Genomic DNA, 8,995 nt, shown 5'->3' on the forward strand with positions numbered 1-8,995 from the left:
GCATGCAAACTAGGCCTGCACTGCTTTCCCTAGCTGGGGGGGGGGGCCAAAAATTTGCCTCAACTGTGTGTTTTGAACTTTGCGTGGGAAATGTGGTGAGATAAAAGGAAATTTAAGATGCTTTAAGATTTAAGGTACTTTTGTAGCCTTAGTCCTCCACATCCCCAAGGTCTTTTTTTTTTTTTTTTTTTTTTAATAAATAGTGGTCTCAGAACAGTAAGCAATCAGGCAAATCAGGAAGACAGCTCTTCGGCAAATGTTCCGGGACCACCTTCCTGTGCCCAGGAACCCGCTCCACCATGGCCAGCCCACCTTTGAGGAAAAGTCTCCCTGGGACTCCAGATGCTCTTTCTCCAGAAAAGTACCCATAAGCCACTGCTATGTGCGGTAGAAATAATACCCCCAGCTTTCCACTGCCAGGGCTTCTGCGAGCCAGGCTGGGAGCTTAACTTTGGTTGTTCAGGGGTGTTCTGTCTGAGGGCTCAACAGGAGCCTGGGAAGTAATTTGGGGCCCCCTCTAAATCGGGGACATCAGTCTGCCCGTTGTTAAGCCTCTCCAAACCCTGCAAGACTAGAGGAAAGTCAGTGCTTGGGTAAGCATAACCCCAAGTGCCGGTTCTGCCAACCTTCCAGTGTGCTGCTTCTGGGAAAATTCTTCAGGCTTTCAGCTCCGTTCACAGCATTTTGCTTTTGAAAGACAAAGTGTCGCTTCTTTCAAAGACCCCTTATCCACGCTCTGACCTCCTTGGCACATTGCCAACAATGGTCCTTTCTTCTGCAGGCTCAAGTCCACAGATAGAGTGACTTATTCTTACACAATCGGGGCGGGGATCCCCTCGGCCCACACCACTTCACCTCTGCTGGGTCTTACAAAACAGAACAGGCACACAGCGACCTCCCCCTGTTCCCCATCCTGTAGTTTTTGCCCTGTTCCCTTCCTTGTCGGTCTGCCACAGGCCCACGGGAATGACTGAACCCCTCTCCGCTCCGACCTCCCTATGGGCCCAAACCCCATTTCCCACTTCCTGTCGCGGTTCCTGTATGTCTGACACTTCTCTTGCACTCAGCATCGTGTGCCCCCAAACCATTCAGCTTCCAGCCCTGTTGGCACAGCTCTGCTCTTCCCATTCTGCCTGGCAGTCCTGGTGGACACTTCTTACTTCCTCAAGGCCCCTCTTTTCTGTAACTCCTGCCCTTCTCCGGATGGGCCTCAGGGTTCCAGCCTCACTCCCCTCCTACCCACTTCTTCACAACCGCATTGAAGAGCAGCCTTGGTCCCGTGGCTCCAATGCCCCGACAGGAAGCACAGACCACGGGGTACATGCCTTGACCTTGAGTGTGATGGCAGTGCCTCAGATCAAGTGTATTTTGGAGCCAGATAAAACTAGAGTGTGAGCTTTCTATGTCGGGAATAAGTTAGATAGGAGCGGGGCTGCCCTCCAGGAAGAGTGGAAGGAAAGATAGAAAGGACCAGGGCCCAGGGCAGGCAAGACGGTCAGCAGCCAGAGGACGATGAAGCTAGAAGGGCCTCCGGGAGGTCTGAGGGAACCCCACCAGCGTGCCCCGACTCCCCTTGCACAGCTCCCCAAGCTCCCCTGTGTCCTCGGTGCACCTCCACCACCTCCCCAAGCCCAGTGCTCTGAGTGTCCTGGGCACCTTCCTGGCCACCTCCCTTTCCTCAAAGCGGGCAGCTGTGATAATCCGTGATGGATAGATCACGTCGGAGTAAGGAAACCACACTGTACACACCCCAGGAGGGAGCGTGCAGCCTGCGCAGAGGCAGCCAGCCCGCGCCCGGTCTCCCCAGAGCATCCCTTCCTGGTGCTCCAGGGAAAGCTGTGTGAGGAGCCCGCTTTGCAGCACTAAACCTTCTGGACACCAGGGGGGCTGGTCGGTCCGGGTATGAGAATTCCTGCACAGGGCACCCAGGTCCTCCGGGGAGGCAGCACTGAGAGGGGCATGTGCAAAAGCTCTGGAGTCACCACCCAACGGATGTCCCTCTTCCTGCAGGAATTCCTGTTCTCATTACTTGATTAAAAGAGCTGCTAGGAGTGCCCCTTCCTCCAAGACTAACAGACATCTAGGGGACAGCCATAGACCTGTGGGTGATGGAGGGACAAAGGTAACATCTGAATTTGCTGACCCATTGCAGATCCCTGCAGCAGCCCACTGGACACCGAGTGCTTCCCAACGTGTGGCAAAGCGTGCCCAGCGCCACGCTGGGTCTCCTTGTAATGCCCTCAGACCTGAAGCCAGTAGAGCTTTTGCACATGCTGTGGGGTTGCAGGAGTCACAGGTGTCAGGGAAGGGTGTCTTACCCAAAGTACAGCTGTGCTGCTCAGACACCCACCTGGGGACTCAGTGAGATGTGGATCCTGATTCAGCGGGACAGGGCAGGGCATGGCAGGGCATGGAAGGGCAGGGCAGGGCAGGGGTGGGGTAGTCTGAGACTCTGCATTTCTCACACGCTCCCACATCTGGTCCATGAGCCATAGTCTGTTCAACAAAGGGCTGGGTGGGGAGAGCATTATAGATGAAAAGAAGCTTAAGAGAGGGGACAACCAGATGCAACATGTGGCAAAAAAAACCACCCAAGAGTAAAGGTATTTCTGGCTACTGGGAGGGAATTTAATATGGACTGGATAGTAGATGAGATTAATGAACTATTAATGATATCGAGTGTGTTAATGATATTGTTAAGCCTTTATTTGATATATACGCGTGTGTGTGTGTGTGTGTGTGTGTGTGTGTGTTTGTTTTAATGGAAACTGTTGAACTTTCCAGGCCCCATGGCCTTGGGAAACAGTAAAGGTTAATACGCAGCCCCTCACTTTGTGTTCTGGAACATGGCTCTCCAGACAGAACCCCCTGTCCCATGTGATTTAGATGAAACTTGGGGGGTTCCCTGTTCATCTAGGACAGGGGTGGGGAAACGTTTTTCTGCCAAGGGCCATTTGGGTATTTATAACATCATTCATGGGCCATACAAAATTATCAACTTAAAAATTAGCCTGCCATATTTGGTCAAACATTTAATTAACTCACCCCTAATGCCTTGGCAGGGCCGGACCAAATGATTTAGAGGGCCTTATACAACTCTCGGGCCGGACGTTCCCCCACCCCTGATCTAGTAGGACAAGCCAAAAACAACCCCTCTGCACTCCCTTCTCTGCCTCATTGGTGCTGAGCTGGACTGTCATCCCCACTGATCAGCTTCCCTCCTCCCCGGCCACCCTCACCTGCGCCAGGAGAAGACCCTCCTGAGAACAGGTGGCTGCAGGGGACCTGCTCTGTTTTCTGTCTCAGCTCAGTTTCCACACCTGGCTCTTTCTCACTTGGTTTACATATATATATATACTAGTGGCCTGGTGCACAAAATTCGTGCACATTAAAAGGGAATTAATTAGAGAAAATATTTGAATATTGCTAGTTGCCCTTTCTTTATAATAGAAGTGTCAGAGATGAAAGAAAATTAGTAAAATGTATATGAAAATCTTCCTCCTGTCAGAGTCTGGGGCATGCCTCGGGACCCAGAGTCATGTCCCTGCCCACCCGTGTGCACTTCGAAATTGCACCAGGCCTAGACCCAGCCGGCCCCACCCCTGTCAAGCCCCACCAGGTGGGAGGGGCACAGCCTCAGGGCCCCTGCCCCGGCACCACACAGCCTCAGGTCCCTGTTGATCGCTCATTAGGCTCATTATGGGAACCCCGCCTCCACTGTGGGCTCAGCTTCTTGTGTCAGTGTGATGGAATGAGGGTCAATTTGCATATCACCTCTTTATTATATAGGATATGCACATACACACACAGCTCTTAGGCCTAGCTCTTCAGAAGGTTCTAGACCTAATGGTCAGAGCTCTTACTATGGCTATAGTGCCCCACACACTTGCAATCATCCTTTTTTCTTTTTCTTTTTTAAATAAGGTACTAAGTCCAGATTTGTTTTTATTTGACAAAGAAGAGTACTATGGATGAAATGATATGAAGTCTAGAGTTGGATTTAACTACACTCCAGCAAGGGGAAAAAAAGGAAGAAGGTAGATGAAAAAAAAAAAAGGCAAAATTGTTGAAGATGGGTATTAAGTACCTGAAGGGCTCTTTGCGTTTATTTGAAAATTTCCATAATAAAGTATTTAAACAGTAAAGGAGGGATGCCCTCTCCTTCTGGGGGGGAGAAGGGGACAGCAGGGAGCTAGAGGCCCTTGGAACTGATCCTCTTGCCTTGAGGCCCAGCCTTGACTTTGGCCCCCATCCAGCTGGCTGTGCACTTCAGCTCCCTGGTCTGGGGCAGGGCCAGCACCCAGCCTTAGAGGCCCATTTTGACTCTGAGGATTAATGTGCACAAATGTACGCCTCCCACTCAGAAGGTCTGAATGGGTTCAGAACTGGCCTCTTCAAGATGCACTATTTTGGTAGGTGAATTGTTTTGAGCTGAAGGCAATTGAGACCCTGCAGGATCATGAGAAACTTTCACCTCTCCCTTCAAGAATTTAAATTAGGTGCTTTGGCCATAATAAGAGTTATGATCAGCCCTGGCCAGGTAGCTCAATTGGTTAGAGCATTGTCTGATAGGGCACATATAGGAAGCAACCAATGAATGCATAAATAAGTGGAACAACAAATCAACCTTTCTCTCTCTATCTCTCTCTCTCTCTCAAATCAATCAATCAATCAATTTAAAAAAAAGTTATTGTTACAGGTGAGATGACAAGACTTCGGTTCTTGTCTTCTTGAAGGAAAGATTTTCATCAAGAGACAAAGTGCAGCAAAGCAAGCAATAATTTATTGGCTGAAGCAAAGACACACTCAGGACAGTGAAACAAGAAAGGGCATAGAAGAAGCAATAGGAGAGCGTAGGCTGGGCTGCTTTGGCTCACTGAGAAGGGGGCCTTGGAGACAGGCTCAGGGGGTGAGCCCAGGATCAGCTGCCACTGCCCATTGCTCCCCTGGTTGCAAGTCTCCTGCAGTCCCTTGGAGGGAAGAAGTGGGGAAGGGAATGGCGTGGGCTGCTCCCCTGGGGGAGAGCTTGCTCTGGGTCCTTCTTCCTGAGAGTGTTTATCTCTCTCTTGCAGGTGGAAATCTTAGGGGAGGTTTCCTGGGAGGCTCTCAATAGAAGATTCATCAGCTCTCCAGGTGCGTTCTTTCAGGGTCCTGGTCTCACTGATTAGTTGGAGCCAGGCCACAGGGTTATTAGTCAATGCAGCTCTCCTGAGGCAGCCATGACATCCCTTGTCTGGTTTTGCTGGTTTTCTGGGCCTGGAGTTGAAATACAACTGAGGACTACCTAGATGTTATCTTTAGGGAGGAAAGGTCATGTGGTCTAAGCTGCGTGACCATGCCCATCGATATGCTAGGGGAGGAAAGATTAGTGGGCGAGGTCCTTGTTTTCCCAGTTTTGCCCCTTGCTGGGCACCTGCCTCGGTGAGTTTCTGTCCCTGGCCCATCATCCTCGCTCTGTTCAAGTCGTCTAACTGCCTAGAACATTATCCCCAGAAATAACTTTATATGACCTATCTATAGGGCAGGGCAAACTGCTAATTACTGAGTATCTACTCTTCTTATCGTCCTGCCAATATCCTTCTTCCCCTATAAAGCCCCAGGGAATATTATCCCACCCTTAGCTCAGAATGTCACACAGACCTCATTTCTCTTCCTGCCTTTGAACTCCTCATGGATGTGGGGTTCCCACACGCATGTGTGTAATTAAATTGGGTCATTTTCTCTTGTTAACCTGTCTCATGCCCATTTAATTATTAGCCCAAAGAACCTTGAGGGTAGAGAAAAGTGTCTTCCTCCCCCACAGGCCTTATTAGGCCACCGGCTCCTGCCCTTCCCAGAAAGCAAACAGAAACACATGCAGATGTTATGAGTAAAGGATTGAGAACTGGGGTGGGGGACATAAAAAATGACCAATGTAGGGAGACTATGAGGTTTCCAGTGACCACCCAAATGCCCACATCTTCACGTGGGAGCTGAGCCGGGCGCCTGCCTTGAGCAAGCGCAGGAGGCTTTGCTTGGAGGACAAATTTCCCTTCTGTTCCTCCTGCCCCTTTCCTTACTCTCTAGGTGAGGTCCAGGCCAGGACAACTGGGTGAAATCATTGTGCTGGGACCTCAGGCAACAACCAGAACGGCCCCAGAAACACCAGGCCACAGGGTCACCCTCCGTGGGCCCTTTTCTTTGGGAAAGCCGCCCTCTTCGAGACTGCAGTAAGAACTGGGGTCCAGGAGATTGTGCAGGTTCAAGTCTCAGCTCATCCGGCTGGGTCATGTCACCCCATGCACGTAAGGAACTTGGTGATGTCTGGTGCACGGAACATGCTCAGCGGATGCTTGGCATTTTGTTGTTCCTGTTACGCATCCTCACAAACTCAGGTGCTTCATGTGCATTTTTGCTCAGGTGCCTTTTTATCTGGGAGAAGATTCCTGGCTCCGAAGGCCCCTCATACTCCACGTGCCCTGCAGGAAATCACCTTAGAGTCTTCCCTGAAGACCTTTAAAGAAGAAAAACAGGTTTAGGCAGATGGCAGGTCCAAAGTCTTCTTGCTCTCTGCTATGCCCGGGTAGTTTACAGCTGTGGGGAGAACTGTGCAAACAAGAGGCATGGTTATAAAGCAAGGAGGTGGGTTTTGCGTGTAGTTTATAAACCAGACGCTTACAGTTGGTTTTGGCTCCCTCGTGCTTTCAATACAGATTCGAATGTAAGGTATTTTGTAGGCTCTGAGCATTACAGGAAGCTTACAATTAGGTTCCCGAGACAATTTTGTGAGTGCTACTCATAAGCAAGATTTATTTTTATAAGGTAAAATGAACATTTTTTTGTTTGTTTGTTAATCCTCACCCAAGAATATTTTCCCATTGATTTTTAGAGAGAGCAGAAGGGAGGGGGAGAGACACAGAGAGAGAAACATCGATGTGAGAGAGACACATCAATTGGGGGATCGAGCCTGCAACCAACATATGTGCCCTTGACCAGAATCAAACCCGGAATCCTTCAATCCGTGGGCTGACACTCTGTCCACTGAGCAAAACCAGCTAGGGCTAAAATGAACATTATGTAACAACCCTAATAAAGTTTTTTTGGTACAAGATACTATAATTCATGAGAGGGAGCAGGTACGTCCATCCGCACAGGTCAAGGAGGCCTCACCCAGGAAGTGTTGTTTGTCAAGTCTTAATGGATGGTGGGAGCCTGCACTGCAGAGACCTGGGAAGGAGGCTTCTACTTCAACCTGCACCCCTGACAGACAAGTGCTCAGGAGAGGCAGAAGGACAACAGGTGAGGACACTGCAGACACTGAGGTGGTCTCCACCATCTTTTCTCCTCTTCTTCCTTTCATAATGGAACCCCCAAGTTTTCATTTTGTATTATCCAGCTCAGGCCACCCTAACAAAGTACCACAGCCTGGGGTGCTCGGACAACTGGGGTGTATTTTCTCACAGTCCGGGAGACTACAAGTCAGGGCATTGACAGGGTTGGTTTGTCCTGAGGCCTCGCTCCTTGGCTTGCAGACAGCCATCCTCTCCCTGTGTCCTCATATGGTCTTTCTTCTGTGCATGTCTGTGTCCTACTCACCTTTTCTTAGAAGGACACCAGTCGTATGGGATCAGGACCTGCCCTAATGACTTCATTTTAGCTTGATCACCCCTGGAAAGGCCCTCTCTCCAAATGCAGTCACATTAAAAAATATTTTTACTGTTGAAAAAGAAACATGCTCTTAACTCTGGCAATTAAGGCAAAATTAAAAAAAAATTCCAGCCCTAGCTGGTTTGGCTCAGTGGATAGAGCATTGACCTGAGGACTGAAGGGTCCTGGGTTCGATTCTGGTTAATAGCACAGGCCCAGGTTGGGGGCTCCATCCCCAGTAGGGGGCATGCAGGAGGCAGCTGATCAATGATTCTCTCTCATCATTAATGTTTCTATCTCTCTCCCCTTCTCCTTTCCTCTCTGAAATCAATAAAAAGATATATTTTTAAAATATGTTTTAAAAAAATGTTCCAGATTCATGACATGAAAGTTACACACCTGGAGAAACCCACTTCACTTACGTCTAAAATGGGCTGACAGATTTAGCAAATAAAAATGCACATACAGCCCTAACTGGTTTGGCTCAGTGGATAAAGCGTCAGCCTGCGGGCGGAAGGGTCCCAGGTTCCATTCCGGTCAAGGGCATGTATCTTGGTTGCAGGCAAATCCCCAGTAGGGGATGTGCAGGAGGCAGCTGATCAATGTTTCTCTCTCATGGATGTTTCTAACTCTCTATCCCTCTCCCTTCCTCTCTGTAAAAAAAATCAATAAAATATATTTAAAAAAAATACACATACAGGGCACCCAGTATGGGACATACTTATGCCAACAAAGTATTCATGTGCGTCTGCGCTTCTGATGTGACCGGCATTCTGTGTCTCAGCTGGCAACCCTTTCCTGAAGGCATATGGAACACGGTGACCCAGATTTCTTTAAATAAGAGGTCAGATCCTTTTTCCTTGAGAGTTTTTCCTTAAGAGGCCATTTGCCAGGAAACACAATGATGTCCTTTGTTTCTCAGCCTTTTTATTTTGACGTTTTCTAGCAAACTGAGCACCGACCTGCCTCTCTGTTGCTCTGGAAAAGCTGGCAGTGCCCTTGGCCTCGGATGCAGAGGAGGTCTCACTCTGGCGCTTACCCCGGGGTTTCAGGTGAAGAGGTAGTGGGACCTACTAGGTTAGGAAGCAGTGAGGTCCAGGGCCCTGCAAGGCCAGTGGGGAATGCTTTGAATACACAAAGCTGATTATCAACCATCTAGACTAGGAGCCCAATCATTAGAAAATGAATTTTAAAATAAATATTTGAAGCTGGAATTAGGGTCATGTCAAAATCTTATTCAAACCCAAGAGCACAAACTTCTGAGGGATTTCTGTGTGTGATCAGTCAGTCAAACAAATCGATTCAAGGCCACTGTGATGACTGTCAGGGTAAATGCAAATCTAAACAATAAATTTCAATTTAAAAATGT

Source organism: Myotis lucifugus, unplaced genomic scaffold (assembly GCF_000147115.1).
Source record: "Myotis lucifugus unplaced genomic scaffold, Myoluc2.0 scaffold_395, whole genome shotgun sequence".
NCBI classification, from domain to species: domain Eukaryota; kingdom Metazoa; phylum Chordata; class Mammalia; order Chiroptera; family Vespertilionidae; genus Myotis; species Myotis lucifugus.